Source organism: Moschus berezovskii, chromosome 3 (genome assembly GCF_049115385.1).
Source record: "Moschus berezovskii isolate FMDL1 chromosome 3, NW_MosBer_1.0, whole genome shotgun sequence".
Lineage (NCBI taxonomy): Eukaryota > Metazoa > Chordata > Mammalia > Artiodactyla > Moschidae > Moschus > Moschus berezovskii.
This window is the reverse complement of record NC_142462.1, coordinates 104,534,775-104,552,603: the sequence shown is the minus strand read 5'-3', so window position 1 is coordinate 104,552,603 and position 17,829 is coordinate 104,534,775. Positions and strand designations below refer to the sequence as shown.

The window sequence follows — 17,829 nt, the reverse complement described above, 5'->3', positions numbered from 1 at the left end:
TCCCTCTGCTCTGGCACCCGAATCTTATTCATGTTCCTCTCACTGGCAGACTGGGCCTGGAATCGTGCCAGGAAAGGGGTTCTGGGAAGGGTGGTTCCCAGCCTTAGACAGGTATGGTGACAACCACGAATAGACAACCCAGCATGGAGGTATACTGTAAGCTTGGCTGCCAGGTTCAGGAAACTGAACTGAGGAAAGCAGCTAGACGCTGAACAATGAGGGAAGCTCCCTGTTCACAACATCAACTGAAATCTAGCCCTCTTCGCAGTAAGGCACCTGATCTTCCCATGGCCGTGCCTGAGATTCCCTGAGTCCAGAGCTTCTCCAGAGAATGGAATTTGTGCTGGGGAGGACAGGGGAGAAAGAAGACTGGAGTTTTAACTGAGCCCTCACCCAGACTCCCAGTGAGGCCTGTTTTTGGTCCCCATTTTCAGAGGCAACTGCACCTTCCACTTTCCACCAATCTGCACAGTTATCAGTTTGCTGGGGTCTTAAGGTTTTGGCCTGTTTCCTTACCACATACCCGTCTCTTCTCAAGATTTTGTCCACAGCCTCACGGGCTGCTGTCTACTCTGGCATTCTCTTTGTCCTTATTGGCTCATACTTATTTTACCCTTTATTATCATGTTAGTGGGATTTCAGAAGGAAGTCAACAAGCCTATGAGTTCACTGTGTTTCACTGAACAGCTATAAGGTTTTTAAGGTTAATTGTATAATATTGTGTAAAGAGCTCAAAGCCAGGTGGCTTGGGTCTAGTTCCAGCTACCTTACCATTATAAGGAGCCAAATTTTCTCATCTCTGAAACGAAGTGGTCCCATAGGGGTCCTTTTTCAAGACTCCAGTGAAAGCTGTGGTTCTTCTCCTTTAAAAGAAAAACAGTACACATGTGTATACACACACACACACACACACACGAGTGTAAATTAGAAGGTTCACAGGTCCCGGAGGGCCTTCCAAGAAGCCACCAAGGGTATTAACCCCAAAGTTCAGAACCCCTGACTTATATTGCCTCTGAGGCCACTTTCAGATTGGACATTCTTATTTTCAAAGCTGTAAGGTTTAAATGAAGTATATTTCAAAGGTGACATTTCAAGATGTTTTTAAGAGTTAAGGAAATAGTTTTCAATGTATTAGTTATCAAGAAACCAAAAAGGCTGGACTCCAGGTGTTAGTCCTAATTCATTTCAGAGGGATCAAGAGACTTAATTTGCAGCAACATGGATGGACCTAGAGATGATCATAGTTAGTGAAGTAAGTCAGAGAGACACACATACCATTTAATATCACTTATATGTGGAATCTAAAATATAACACAAAATGAGCACATCTAGAAACAAAAACAGATTCACAAATACAGAGGACGTACTTGTAGCTACCAAAGGTGAGGGGGAAGGATTGGGAATCTGGGATTAGCAGATGCAAATTATATTTGATATATATATATAATATATAAAAATATTATATATAGGATGGATGAGCAACAAGGTCCTACTGCACAGCACAGGGAACTATATTCAATATCCTGGGATAAACCATAATGGAAAAAATATGAAACAATAGATATTTATGTATAACTGAGTCCCTTTTCTGTTCAGCAGAAATTAAACCCAGCACTGTAAATCAGTTATACTTCAATAAAATTTTCTGAAGTAAATTTAAAAAGGGGCTTCCAGGTTTAAGTGGCTTGTGGACTTCTAGATGATTAATTGGCATTCCTGGTGGAAGGAGTGACCAGAGATTTAAGGAACCTTTTCATTTGCTCATCATGAAAAAGACCATGAAATCCTGGTGGGAAATCTTATCAGAAGTTTGGCCGGCAGGCGTCGAGGGTAGTCCAGGTTAGTTTAGCAGTAGTCTCCCTGACAATGCACTCTTTAGCACACAACTTTTTAAATTAATTTTTGGCTGCACTGGATCTTCATGGCAGTGCACAGGCTCCTTACTGCGGTGGCTTCTCTTGTTGCAGAGCATGGGCTTCGGTAGTCACAGCACACCGGCTCAGAGCTGTGGAATGCAGGCCTAGTTGCCCCTCAGCATGCGGAATCCTCCTGGACCAGGGATCAAACCCATGTCTCCTGCATTGGCAGGCAGACTCCCAACCCCCGGACCACCAGGGAAGTCCCCACAATTTTTAAAAATGATGTCAAGAAAACCAGCTCAGCTGAGCTACAGATGCTAGACAGTAGCATCACTGTGTACCCTAACAACCCTATATTGGTTTTGGTCTTTTTGTTTTAGCTCTTTAGGACCTGAGGGGCAGCGTAGCTGCTGGGATTCTGTTCATATTATCGTCTCGTGCTCTGTGTGGATAAGGGGCAAGATGACTTGTTTGCGGCTGCATGTAAGTGGCTGACAAAGAGAACTTTTTCTGTATTGCTAAGAAAGACGAGAGAAACAAACGCACAGCTTTTGCCTAGGTCAGGAGGAAGTGTGGAGGGGAGGGTCTCTACTAACTGTCCTCCAAGAAATCAGAACAACATTGCAGTTACAGTTCTTTATCTCTGGACGCGAGGAGAGCTTAGATCAGCCCTACAAGGCTTTTTGTTGTTGTTGCTCAGTGGCTCAATCATGTCCAATTCTTTGTGACCCCATGGGCTGCGGTATAGAAGGCTTTCGTATCCTTCACTATCTCCCAGAGCTTGCTCAAACTCATGTCCGTTGAGTCGATGATGCTATCCAACCATCTCATCCTCTGTCACTTCCTTCTCCTGCCCTCAATCTTTCCCAGCATCAAGGTCTTTTCCAGTGAGTCATTTAATGTCTTTGTTTGTTATCTGGTTGAAGCTACTTGGAACTCCGGATGTAGGGCCATAATAGGATTATACTGAGTGGATGGATGCCGCACACCTGTAACCTTGGTGCCATCTTCCTTTGCCTTGGTAGTTTTGTTCATCCTCTTCTTTCTTTTACATGTTGTAAGTTTTAGAAAGTTAAGCCTTTTTTTAAGTACATAAAAAATTCATTAGAAATAAAAGCAAATTATAACAACAGGACACTATTTTTCCTCCCATTACAGTAACAACATATTCATTTACGATAGTAAATGCCCGATGTCAGAACTGCCAGGGAGAAGGGTAAAGTGGCACAGCAGCCCCGATGTGTGAGTGTCAGGAAGCAGAGCCATGAGGGTGCACACACCCCTCGAGCCCTGTACCCCCACTCATGACACAGTCAAGTCAATGATACGAAGGTGTGGACAGAGTCAACTACGAGGCTGCACTTTACATCACATGGTTTATGAGACACTGGAGACAGTCTAATAGTGGATCATTTAAATAAATTACAGTACAGAAATACAAATATGTACTAAACACAATGGTGGGCAGAGATGGACTTCTACCTACATGTGAAGTCATTATTTTGTTAAATGGAAAAAAGCAAGTTATGAGAGCAACTGCTGAGCCTGCCCAAGTACGAGTTATGTTTGATATGTCATACAGCATATAGAAAGCAGTAGTTTCACCAGCCAATCATTTTTTTTTTAAGACTTTGAGACGGGTTTTAACAGTCTAAGGGGGTGACAGAGGATGAGATGGTTGGATGGCATCATCAACTCAATTGACATGAGTTTGAGCAAACTCCAGGAGATCATGAAGGACAGGGAAGCCTGGCGTGCTGCAGTCCTTGGGGTCACAAAGAGTCAGACATGACTGAATGACTGAGCAACAACCCCATTCTACAGTTGGTAAAAATGAGAGGCATCCAGAAGGAGAACTGTTTTCTTAAGTTCAGCAGTCAGTGAGGGCTGGGAAGAGCATCCCGTCAGCATCCTGTCTGTCCTACAGCATCTACGCACAATGGCCACCCAAGGCCATGAGTTTTGATTTTTCTGATACCGGAGCTTAGAACCTTATAGAAATTGTTTCCAGTTGATGAAAGAATTTTTTGGCATTGATTTTTTTTTAATCCCCATGACCTGGTTCTAGAGAAGTTCTGAGCTCCACACCCCTCATTTACTCACACTCTCAAGGCCAAGCAACAACCTTTAGTCAACTGCTTTGGACACACCCTGCTTTGAAAAGGCGCATTCCACCCAGGTGGCCTTAGTATCCAATGGCCAACCCTGCCCATTGCGTGGAAACAATAGATAAGTGCCTGAGCTGGCACTGCCCTGGTATGTGGGTGCGGTTGGGAAGCTTCAGGCCAAACTGTGCAGACTTGCTGTCTCAGGATTAGCACTTTCTAAAGCTAGAGAAGACATGAGTGGCAGTGGGTGCATAATTCTTCCTCCGGGGAGGTAAGAGGGGTCTGTAGGTGGACAGGGAGCTTGTTCATCAAATTCCTAGGAGGTAGTCAAAGAGGAGGAGGAGGAAAGAAGGTCCATGTTATATCTACTGCTTTTTATAAACGCTGCCTCCAGGGAAACAAACATCCACAGAAGTGTGGCACTGCACCAGTCTGTATCAACCCTCAAAGTGTTGGACACCACCCGCCATGGGTTGGGCAGAGATGGTGCAGGCCTGGCAGAGGGTGAGTAGCCAGTCCTGTGCCAAAGGCTTGATGTGGCAGGAGGTGACAGGACAAAGGTACTGGAGTGTGCCAGTTGGGCGCCAGCCTTCTTAGCTGTCAGAACTGGTCTCAGAAAAAAGCACAGCCCTTGGGTATACTTTTGAAAGAGGCATTTTTCCTCTATGAAAACAGCTGCCCCTCCCTTCAGGCTTCCTTCCTGTGACTGAACAGGCCAGAGCGGGAGGTCAAGGGCAGGCAGGAGAACCAGGACAAAGGACTAAGGTGTGGATCGTACATGGAGCCGTGCTCTCATCCTAGCTCACTGACTTCCTGCAAAAATAAAGTTGGGTGGGGAAGAGGCCGGGAGAAACAAGTCAGCAGACCTTCTACAATAAAACAGTGAACAGTTACGAAATTCTTGGTGTGTGTGTGTGCAGGGCGGCGGCGGGGGTGTGGGGGGGAACTTGCCTGCAAATGACTGTGAAATGACTTTGGAAAAGGTCCTGTTTCCATCCTGATGGGCTGAAAGAAACCACTAGCCCCATTTTTCCTACCTAGAAGGTAAAGTCAATAGCAATACCTCCTTGAGATGTCTTGAAAATAAAAGTGGTAATGGCCATAAAGAGAAAAAGAGGGATTGTGGTCATGTATATTGGTCTTTTTTTTTTATCTAAAGATGATGTGTCTGACCTGAAATTATCACAACATTGTTAATCAGCTATAACCCAATATGAAACAAAAAGTCTAAAGTCTGGAACAAAACAGAACAAGATGTGTCCTGCTGAGATGGGCTAGATTCGAGGTCCTTGGGTAAGCTTTTCCTGAGCTCATACCTCTTGTCCCTGAAGCAAGAGTTCCTCAGTGCTGTACAGTGTGAAGATTACTGTCTGCTGGGTTGTGGGAGTGTCCCAAAGGCCCAGAACACGTGACACATTCCACTTTGCCTTCTGGAGCACAACACTGGCCCTGGGAAGCAGCCATCCCCCTTTCCTTTAGTATCTGAGCACAATTCAGTCAAATAAAGATTTGTTGAGCGCCTACAATGTTCCAGGCACTGTCTAGGCTTTGAGAGGCAAGTTCCTCTGTAACATACCCAGAACTCTGCTTCTCAGTCCATTTCCACCTCAAGATATTGGTAAACTGATTGCAAGTGCTATCTTTTCATGCTATTAAATCCCATACTACTCTCCCCATGCTGCTTACCTAGCATGCCACAACTTTCTCTCTGAAGTACTTTTTCAGTTCTGAGACAGAAGAGAGAACTTTGTGCTTAGTAGTGTCCAACTCTTTGCCTGGACTATATCCAGCTAGGCTCCTCTGTACATGGAATTCTCTGGGCAAGAATACTGGAGTGGGTTGCCATCTCCTTCTCCAGGGGATCTTCCTGACCCAGGGATCAAACCTGGGTCTCCTGCATTGCAAGTGGATTCTTTATCAACCAAGCCACCAGGGAACCCCAAGTCCTGAGAAAGAGACCCTAAGAAGGGCAGGAGGAACCCCTGATGCTTAATTAGGTGAAAGACACTGGAATCCTATTGCAACCAGGGTCCTCCCTAGTCAGCAGAGGAAAGTCTGATCATTTGGTCAGACTTTCTTTGTAAGTTACAATTTCTTTGTAGCCCGTGATTTACACCACCTCCATACAGTAATTTCTGCCTTGTTCGTTTGCAGAGAGCTGGTGGAGATGGAGCTACAGTGTGTGTCCATGGAGCAGATTAAATACTATCTGCCCCAACCTGCCTGAGACTGTCTGTCCTCTCCTTGGTTGGCAGTACTTGAATGGGAAAAAAAAAAAAAGCAATCCTCCCAAGCTCCCAGCAAGCAGGAGTCGCAAGAGTCATGACCAGGATCTCGTCACAACATAGAATTCATCTCTAAAAAGAAATGTATGGCTGACCAGACTTCATCAATTCAGATATGTCTGCCCCTGGTCTGAAATGGAAGGTAAGTAGAAGATCAAGACCAGAGCTCAGGACTCTGGAGAACTCCCTGCTTAAATATTAGATCAGAGTGATCACTGTCCTATCACAATTCTTCCGACACGCTGTATCTTGGTGAGAGCAACGGTACGTTTCTGCCTTCCTTTGGCATCACTCACATTCATGCTTTTCTCATTTAATATAGACTGTAAGCTTTTTGATGTCAGGGTCCACATTCCCAGCACACACCTTGCACAGTATAGGTAAGCACTCAGGGTATTGTTGGCATGAAAAGTGCTGTTTTCCAAAAACTCTGTTTTTAGAGGATTAACCTATGATAAAGCTTTATGTCAACACAGATTTGCTGGGTGTCAGCAAGGCAGCATCACGCTGAAGTTGGAAACCCCCACTCTGAGAAGCAGAAGCCTCTCTCTAATCATTATCTTAGGAAGTATGGCATAGCTGTTGTTACTCCCTTAGAAATTGAGGGTAAAATATTGCACTTGACCTGTATTCCATTGACTTTAGCACCAGTCGGTTTTCAGACTATTTGAAAACCTTCTAGTCATATTCAAATGGAGTTCAGGAACTGGGAGCATCCTAATCTATAAATTTTAGCCAGAAATTCTCTGCCTATCCTTAAAAGGAGCTCAAGGGAGCAGATAGACTTTATAGCTTAAGTACCTGGCTTTAGGAGGGGCACACACTTCCTTATACCACTTTAAACACATTCCGCATCTGTGAGAGCATAAATCTACTGCCATTGTAGGAGGTGAATTTTCAAGATCAGATGATTCAGCACCATGGTCAGGGCCAAAGAGATAAATTTCCTCTCTACAGGAGGGAAATAAAGGGACTCTTTTATCTGAAGAATTCTCCTTCTAAACAATAATGAGATACCACTACATCTGCTAGAATGGCCAAAATGCAGAACACTGGCAAAACCAAATGCCAAGAAGAATGTGGTACAACAAGAATTCTCATTCATCACAGGTGGGAATGCAGAACGGTTCATATCAGACACTCTGGAAGGTAGTCTGGCATCTCACAAAACTAAACATACTCTTACCATACAATCCAGCAATCATGCTCCTTGAAAGAGTTGAAAACTTATATCCATGTAAAAGCCTGTACATGGATGCTTATAGCAGATTTATCCATAATTGCCAAAACTCAGAGACAACAAAGATGTCCTTCAGTAGGTAAATGGATAAATAAAGTGTGGTACATCCAAAACAATGGAATATTATTCAGCACCAAAAAATGAGCTGTCGAACCTTGAAAAGGAAACTTAAGTGCATACTGGTAAGTGAAAGAAGCCAATTCAAAAAGGCTACAAACTGTATGATTCCAACTATATGACATTCTGGAAAAGGCAAAACTCTGGAGACAATAGAAAGACCAGTGGTTGCCAGAGATTAGGTGGGGATGGAGGGATAAACAAGTGGAGAACAGGGGATTTTCAGGACAGTGAAAATACTCTGCATGACGCTGTCATGGTGGATACATGGCACTATAGATTTCTCCAAACAGGTAGACTGCACAGCACCAAGAGTGAACCCTCATGTAAACTAAGGACTTGGAGTGGTAACAGTGCCTCTGTAGCTTCAGCGTTTGTAACAAGTCACACCCTGGTGGGGGATATTATAAGAGCAGAGGCTATCCACATGTGAGGGCCGGTTATACGGAAAACATCTGAACCTTCCTAAAACTTTGCTGTAATCTTAAAACATTTTCTAAAACATTGTTTTATAAAAGAAGTCTTTAAAAAAGAATTCACCTTCTTTCCTGACTCTAATGGCTGGTCAAGCCAGTGCTCAGGTCAGCCAAAGAAAAGGTGCTCAAAGCCCCAGCTCCACACTGTGACAGGAACCTCACTCTGTCCTCAGGTGTGGCCTGGACTGGAACCCATATCCACAGCCACAGGTCTCAATCTGGACTTACTCCTTTAAGTGTAAGAGTTTAAGGACCCTGAAGGAAGACTTGGCCCCAGAATCATCCTTTGCCCTTCCCAATGGCTCTTCTATGGGAAAAGCTAAACCTATGTGAGTATCAGTTCAGTTCAGTTCAGTCGCTCAGTCGTGTCTGACTCTTTGCGACCCCATGAACCACAGCACGCCAGGCCTCCCTGTCCATCACCAACTCCTGGAGTTCACTCAAACTCATGTCCATCAAGTTGGTGATGCCATCCATCCATCTCATTCTCTGTTGTCCCCGTCTCCGCCCGCCCCCAATCCCTCCCAGCATCAGAGTCTTTTCCAGTGAGTCAACTCGTTGCATGAGGTGGCCAAAGTATTGGAGTTTCGTATAGGCAAACTTATAATGCACATGACCTTGAAGGACAGAGGGGGCAGTTACTAACATCAACCCCTGTGTGCCAAGTGTGAAATGGAAACCACCTTGTCATCTGCACAGCAGTCTGATGTAAGCGCAAGTCTTTAACTCCAGTTCACAGGAACATGTGCACAAGCACGGATGTGGCACGCAGCCGTGGAGGGTGGAGGAGAAAACCATTCTTGTTAATAACCTGTGTGCCTTGCATTACGTGATACATGCACTCCTAAAGAGGCGTATGAGTTAAGCTCTACATTCGTGTTGTGTTGTCTTAGAGAACACATCATTCAAGGTTTGTTTTTTTTTTCCTTATTTCAAAAAGTTTAGAATCCAGAACTAGAATTGAAATCCTTCCAGTGGGAATATAAAATGTTAAATGAAACACTTGGTGGTAGATGACTAATTGCTTTTCTGATCTATTCTAGAATGTATAAAATTGAACAATGTAGAATATATAAAATTGAAACCACAATAAGTTAATATTACAAAGTGGCATGGACACACACATGCACACCACCCTCTTTAGGTCCTAATGGGGATACACTGCTGATTTCCCAGGTGGCACTAGTGGTAAAGAAACTGCCTGCCAATTCAGGAGACACAAGAGATGCAGGTTTGATCCCCGGGTCAGGAAGATCCCCTGGAGGAGGGCATGGCAACCCACTCCAGTATTCTTGTGTTGAGAATACCATGGACAGAGGAGCTTGGTGAGCTACAGTCCATAGGGTTTCAAAGAGGGCACACATTAATACAGACACACACGGGAGGAGGTCAAAAAGGCATAAAAAAAAAAGAGTTGCAAACGACTGAAGTGACCTAGCACGCATGAGGATACACTGCAGGTACCGTCCCCATAACCAGTCCTAGCAAGCGGAACAGTGATTACGATCACAGGATGTAGTAATTAATCACCGCTAGTTGAGTACCCAGATGCTTTCTTCAAGATCTCCTTCAAATTCTGTTATTCTTTTTTGCAAGTTCTAAAACCAGAGGCTTTTTTAATACAAAAGTCTAATTGCTGTGGAATCTAATGGATGTCCTCCTTTCATACCAGATATCCTCCTCCGCAGATAATTAATTTACAACCCTCCCATGACTCACCTTTTGGAAATGGTCTAAAAGGAACCACACCTTTTTTGGTCCCACCTACACATATTGCTAAGTCTTCAACTTTGGGAAAAAGCATTCCTGAGTTATGTTAAGTAATATGAGACAATAAAATGGACTTCTCTTACAAACGCAAAACTATGACAAATCAGATTTTTTTTTTAGGCCTCATGTGCTGCTTTCTCATATCCCAAAACCTATACTTATAAAATCTCTGCCCTTTTTTGGCATGAGTCATACCTAGAAAACATCATAAGATAGCCTGTGCCTTGTTAAATATTAAATTCTTTTTGAATTAGTGAAAAGAGACAAAGGGAAATGAAGCCTATATACCTAAATGGTAGTATAAAATGAACAAAACAGTGAAGAATAAAGCAATGGAAGCAAATGAAAGGTAAAAACTATGTTCTGTGTCTTTTTGGAGATAGAAATTTCTGAGTTCCCAGCATTTACCCAATTTGATGATACTGTGAAAAAATAATGTACATAAAATTCACATTCAAATAACTCCTGTGGCAGCCATCTCCTTTCTTTTCCCATTCTAACAGAATGCCAGTCTTGTTCAGAGGATGAGACAAAATGTACCCCCCACTAAAAATACTTGCCCACTACATGAGATGGTCCTGTGACAGTAAAGGTCAACACAACAGAAATTAACACAATGTTGCAAATCAACTATACTTCAGAAAAATACCGAAATCAATGGAATTTTACCATTTAGATTGGCAAAATCACCATCTGACATCACCAGTGTTAGCAAGGTTGTGGGGAAGTGGGATCTCTCTCATCCCACCAGGGAGTGGGTAAACTGGTGCAGCTACTGAGGAGCGCAGTTTTCCAGGTCTAGTAAAACTTAGGAAGAACATACCAAATAACTCAGAAAATCTTGCAGTGTGCATAAGAGAGCTGTATAAGGAGTGGTGCTATTTTATAACAACGAAGTCCTGGAAATAATCTAGGTGTCTGCTAACAAGCAAACTGATAGAAACATCAGGACACAGTCTTACAATACTAAAATGAACAAATGCAGAGCTCAGATCTCCACAAGGATATGTAATGATTTAGTGGAATGCTGCAGCCGGGTCTCAAGAGCTATTTGTTAAAATTTCAGGAATTTTATGAGCTGGTTGATATCATATCAGTAGTTTGAGGTCAGTCACGTTAGGCGTATTTACAACACTGAAATTAGAAAAAGCAATAAATCACACCCCTTTTCATCATCACAAGAGCTGGTGGTTAAGCATTTACCAGTACATCACTAGACAGACTTCAAAAACAGCATTTATTTTAAAAGGCAAGTTGCAGAATGACACCAGTGTGGTGGCATATATATTTAGAGCTTAAAAACATATAGAAATATTACATATTTATAATATTTATCAATGGTAATAAAATGCAGTCTAGAAGGAGAAATGCTGGATTTGTGATGACAGTTGTCTCTGGAGAGGGGGGCAATGTAATAGGCGTGGTGGAAAGAGAGGACTTGAACTTTTTATCTGTTATGTTCTATTTATTTTAAAATATCTTAAACCAAAAAGTGAACAAAAAGTGAATTTTTTTCAATTATGGGCGCTAAGTATAAAAATGTTTACTGTACTATGTTTATCTCTATTATTTAGATTTTAAAATAAAAAGCAAAGAATGAGTCCAAAGAAAACTTGCATATCACATTTCATTGACACCATGACATTGACAATAAGATGCACTATTATTTTATATACCACTAAGAGTTTTGAAATCTGTCATTTAAACCATGTTGATGAGGGCATATAGAATCATAAAATCATGCATTTTAGAAACAAAAGTAAATGTGTCTTAGAGTCAATAAAATGTGATATATTGGATTATGTAGAATTTTGCAGCTTCTACACAAATAGCATTGTATCAGGAAATGAGTTTGGTGCATAAACAGCTTAGAAGTTTATCTTCATTTCACATGGACTCAGTCATGATGTGGACAGCCCAGGGCTCATGAACTATCTATCCTATCTACATGATTTGCTCAGACCCCCAGATATCCTATATGTCATCATGTATTCAATATCTGGCTTCCATTTCAAAGTTACTTTATGGCCCAAGATGGCTGCTGGAGTGCCAGCCATTAATCATATTCCAGGTGTACAGCTGGGAGAGGAAAAGGGCAGAATGCCTTCCTCCCAGCTTAGCTCCCTTTGAGGTATGCATAAGGAAATCTTCATATATCCATAAAACTGGAAAGCTCTATGAAGGCAAGATTCCTATCTGTTTTACCAGTGCATCCCCAGCACCTCGCACAAAGCAGAGCATGCTGAAGGCACTGGAAAAAAAAAAAAAAACATGTGAAATGAATGGACACTTGCATGGAAATGGATAGAATGCACCATAACCATTTAAATATTTTCATAAGTAAGAAACAGGGACATGTTCATTACAATAGAATTTGTGAAAACAGATCATAGTGTAATCCTAATTTTATTGAAAATTTATGCCTAGTGAAAGAAAGGAATATACTAATCTATTAACTGGTTTTCTAAATATATGGTGAAATTTCTCTGATTTTTAATGATTTTTTATAAATTTTCCAAATTTATGCAATAAGCCAGAATATTTTTCTGATTAGAAAAAACCGATAAGCTTAAAAATCCCCCAATCAATCAATCAAGAAGAAGAATGTTTTAGTCTAAGTATTAAAATCAGGCAGTGAGTTTATAAACCAAAAAAAGTAATCAACAGCCACATATGCCGTGGAGAGTCTAACAATCCCACTTCTCTTGTCCAACAGCTTTGTTTTATTAATACAGTTGGGGAAAAGAGATGTTGACATTTGCGGATGACACCCATGTGGAACCATGTCTAGCCTACATTTTGGGGCAGCAAATTGATTCCCTATCCCATATCTCAGTTTTTTCAGCCTAATGGTTAGCATGTGTGTGTGCTAAGTCACTTCAGTTGTGTCTGACTCTGTACGATCCTATGGGCTGTAGCCCATCAGGCTCCTCTGTCCATGGGATTCTCCAGGCAAGAATACTGGAGAGGGTTGCCATGACCCCCTCCAGGGGTTCTTCCTGACCCAGGGATCAAAAATGCATCTCTTATATCTCTGGCATCGACAAGTGGGTTCTTTAGCACTAGTGCCACCTGGGAAGCCCTAATGGTTAGCATATAAACACTCATTTTTTAAAAGCTTATGACAAGAGAAGTTATCCATCTATCAAAGCAAACTGATTTGCTTTCAGATGTACCCTTGATCACTTGCACATGGTTAAACTGAACTCAGCACTTCTCAGCACAATGGAGAGCCACCACAACCCCTGGATTTTCTTGTGCTTTCCCACTTTTAAGAGCTAAATTGTTCCCCTTCTCCCTAGATTTCGTATGTTGAAGGCTTCAATCCCAATACCCCAGAATGTGACTACTTGGAGATAGAGGCTTTACAGAGGTAATTACATTCAAGTGAGGTCACAGAGTGGACCCTAATTGAAAATGATTGGTGTCCTTGTAAGAAGAGGAAGTTAGGACACAAACCTGTACAAAGTGAAGGTGAGTGAAGTTGCTCAGCTGTGTCCGACCCTTTGTGACCCCATGAGCCCTACCTGGCTCCTCCATGCATGGGATTTTCCAGGCAAGAATATTGGAATGGGTTGCCGTGTCCTTCTCCAGATCTTCCCGACCCAGGGATTGAACCCGGGTCTCCCACACTGTACACAGACAATTTACTGTCTGAGCCACCAGGGAAGTCCAATGTAAGATACAGAAAGAAGACAGCCATCTACAAGCCAAGGAGAAAGGCCTCTGAAGAAACCAACCCTCCTGACACCTTGATCTCAAACTTCCAGCCTCCAGAATTGTGAGAAAATACATTTCTGTTGCGTAAGCCACCCAGACTGTATAGTGCTTGTCATGGCAGCCCTAGCAAATACACCCACTCATCATATTAATTAGATGCTTGGCGACAGTAACGGCTAATTTTATGTGGCAACTTAGCTAGTTGTGCCTCGTTTATCAGATGTCAGTCTAGATGTTGCTGTGAAGGTACACTGACATGTGATCAACATTTGAATCAGTAGACTTAGACTCTGCATCATATGGGTGGGCTTCATGCTAACAGTTGAAGGACTTGAAAGACTGAGATCCCCAAAGAGAAAGGAGTTCTGACTCCAGGCTGTCTTTGGACTCGTGACTGCAGCATCAACTCTGGCCAGCCTTCCCTGCAGAGAGCAGACATGCCAGCCCCCACAGTTATACAAACCTATTTTTAAAAATACCTTCCCCTCACCGCCACACACATACATACTTCTACACACATCCTATGGTTCTGATTCTCTGGAGAACTCTAACACAGCAAATAAGGACTGGTTTTCCAGGTAACTCCATGCTCTTGTACTTTATGCAAAATACCTATTTATTTCCAGATTTGTGACTGGAAGAGCTGGTCAGATATTTTCAGATTAATTCACCAGTGTGCTGTTCTTTCCTTTTAATGATGACATTGAGCTTTTGCTAGAGGATGTCATCAGAGAGCCAGAAGGAATAAAGGCCGATCTCTCATCCAGATGCCCAACAATTCACACCCACCGTGCGCTGGTGTGCTGACAGCCAGTAAATTCCAATAGGATGAACGATGAAGGCTATAATTTTTAAACTGTCTTTGTTATGAGCATCCTGCTTTTGCCTTTTGATCCTGCCTAATCTTGTTCCACCCTGTTCATTTGCCGCCTCACTTTCTTCAGAAATGACAAGTTCTCTTTCTGCTCTGTTAAGTACGTAAACTGAGCTGCTTATCCAGAGAGAAATCGGATAAGATAAATTAGATAAATGCGGAGGGTTTGGCTAGGGAAGAAACAAAGACACCAGACAAGGAAGTCTGAGGAATGCCGTCAGGTTGCATGAGGTACCTGACGGGCAGGGTACCCCGAGGAGTGGGGGTGGTAAGGAACGACCCCGTGCTCACCTGTAACCAGGAACGCTTATTTGTGACACCCAGCTGACAAAAGGTAACTGGGTAAAGGGCTAAACAAAGCCAACAGAACTACGTAGCTTGCACTCATGAGACTAGCATTCTGGTCACCTTGCTCTAGAAAGTCACTGCCCAGCAGTTTCCTTCTCTAATACACCTGTGAATTTCTGAATTTGAAGAGGCTTCCCATGGAAGTGGGGGAATGCAGAGACAAACAAGAGGCACCCTGGCCCTCATGAAGAGAGTGATATGCAAGGGGTAGAGCCAGTTACTGCCTGGACTTTGAAAGAGCTCTGAGGCAGCCCACAAGGCAGACACCAAAACTGTTTGGGAAATCTTGCTCACCAGGGCACTAAGAAGCAGTCCTGTTTGGTGGACATTCTGCAGGGATGGAAATATGTTACAACGGCACTATCCAATAGGTGCTATGGGGGCACTTGAAATGTTGCTGTTGAAACTAAGCCACTTGATTTTATTTTTTATATAATTAAAATGTAAATAGTCACATGTCGCTGGTCAACACAGCCATGTGGTCTTCGTAACACAGTGATTGATGTGTCTCACAGCACATCAACACGTCAACAGTCTGGGAAAGGATTATTCCAAACAAATGAACTCAATGATCCTCTTGCTACTGAGTGCTCTGTACTTAAAGTTACTAGCAATCTGAAGAGCTGGGTGGGACCAGAGAGAATGATGGCACCTCCTGAAGACCGGAAACCACTGGTGGGGAAGCTTAGACACCTGGCAGGATCTAACTTGGTAAGCAGTGAATTACAGCATCTTCTATAGGAAGCACTAGTATTTATGTTCACCAAATATGCATAAGATAGGCCCCTGCCTAATAGCCAGTTATAACTCAAGAAACAGGGCTAGAATTTCCCACCTTTGTTTTCCTTCCAAAGGTGGAATTTTTCTTTATTTTCTTCAATTTAGAATAGATTTGGAAGAAAAATTCTTCCGGCTGTTAAGGAGCATTCTAAATAAGAGAAAGTAACATTTGTCAAGCGTGTCTGGGGAGAGTTTATTCAAGTGATTAGAAGTGAAATGAACTTGGAATGAGGAAATTTCTCATATTTGACATGATGGCAGAAGAATATTGAGCAAGAAAATAATTTGGCATTTGGTCCCCAGTATGAGTTCGTACATGCAAGCCCATTAACTCACATTAGGAAGGAAATGTGCTTTTACTGGGAAATATGCTGGGCTGAAACAGAGACTCCAAAGTTCTGACATAATGACATGACTTCCTCTCCTTAATGACTGGGGGACACTCAGACTTGATGGGCCTCCTCTCCTTCATCTACTTGGATGGGGGAAAAATGCTTCCTCAGGGTTTTTTCAAGGAAGAAGACCAGAACCATAAATCACAAATGCAAAGTGCCGCTCAATATAAATTATTAACAAAGAGGTTACTTATTTGATCTCCTTTTGGGGGAGATCAAAAGGGGGTGAAGGATTACTTGAGTATGATATGGAAGTGGTTCAATAACACCGTTACAACTGTTTTTAGAAGAGCGGGGAACTTCCCCAGATGGTTTCAAAATGAAAAGTACTATTGGTTTCATATGCAGGTTTTTAAAAGAATTATTAAAGATTGAGAGAGAAGTGAGTGGCTGCAATGTGCACTGTGACCCACTTCAAATAATGACTGTGACTTGAGTCACTTCTGAAAAGTAAGTAAACGAATTCTTTGCTGACAGATATTGACCAAGTCCATATGCTCGTACCCACGAGAAGGCACCATCTCGCATTATTTCAGAAATGGTCATCCTGAGTCAGACTGAGCAGTCATAGTTGATACATCTGACTTCCCTTCATTTGCTTTTTGCTCCATCCTCTGTATCTGCCCAAATTTAGTCTTCTTCCCTCAGAGACACTTAACCACGTTAGTATCATCCTCAGTCCCAAAGACAAGAAGAGCATTTCCATGGTGGTAGAAGAACTCGACTAAGAATAGAAAGCTGCATAATTTATTGTCCAAACTGAGAAGTGAAAGGAGGCCTTCTAATAATTATGCTGGAACCACAAGTATAAACTCATCACCCTAATCAAAGAAATAAACAGAAAACATATGTAAAGTCAGCCTCATTTGTATCAAAGCAACATAAAGTGAAACCACCAGAGACCCACCAGAATGACAAAAATGAGAAAGTTCAACAATACCAAATATTGGTAACACATGGAATCCTGGAACTCATAGTGCTGGGAGTACATTTTACAATGACTTTTGAGAACAATTTGACATTATCTAGTAAAGATGAACAAGTATGCATCCTGTAATTTCAGCAATTTCATGCCCACAAAATAGGTACTAGCCAGGGAATGGCCAAGATGGTGGAGAAGGAAGATCCTGAGCTTGCCCCTCCCATGGGCACACCAAAACTACACAGCTGTTTAGAGCGACCAGCAATGAGAACGACCTGAAGACTAGCAGAAGGATCTACAACTAAAGATATGAATACGGACCCACACGAAATGGAAAGTAGGACCAAACATGCAGTATGACTTCCCTGGTGGCTCAGACAGTAAAGTATCTGCCTACAATGTGAGAGACCCATGTTCTATCCCTGGGTCAGAAAGATCCTCTGGAGAAAGAAATGGCAAGTACTCTTGCCTGGAAAATCCCGTGGACGGAGAAGCCTGGTAGTCTACAATCCATGGGGTCACAAAGAGTCGGACATGACTGAGCGACTAAACTTTCACTACACCCATACCCCTGGGTAGGCAACCCACAAATTGGAGGAGTATTACTATGGCAGAAGTCCTCCCCAAGGAGCAAGGAGACCAAGCCCCAGATAGGGCTTCCCAGCTTGAAAGTTACCCAGAAGATAAGCCATCAGAAGCCACTGGGGCTTTCTTTCAGGAGAGCCAGAGGGCTGTAGGAAATAAAGACTCCATTTTTAAAGGGCACACACAAAATTACACACACCCAGGACCCAGGGCATAAAGAGTAATTTGAAAGGAGTCTGGGTCAGAGAAGCAAGAGACAACAGGGAATCACCTTAGAGACAGAGGCTGGCAGCTACCAGTTTAGTGAGCTCATCCTACCACGAGGACACCAGTGTTGCAAGTGCCATTTT

The 17,829-nt window shown here is 42.7% G+C and overlaps 1 long non-coding RNA gene across 1 annotated transcript in view; it reads right to left on the bottom strand.

Moving 5' to 3' along the window:
* Positions 1 to 17,829, bottom strand: part of LOC129552655 (uncharacterized) — a 101,700-nt gene that overhangs the window by 7,011 nt on the left and 76,860 nt on the right. Inside the window, exon 3 of the long non-coding RNA XR_008685283.2 lies at positions 772 to 863. This is a non-coding gene — a long non-coding RNA (uncharacterized LOC129552655). The remainder of the gene's footprint in view (positions 1 to 771; positions 864 to 17,829) is intronic.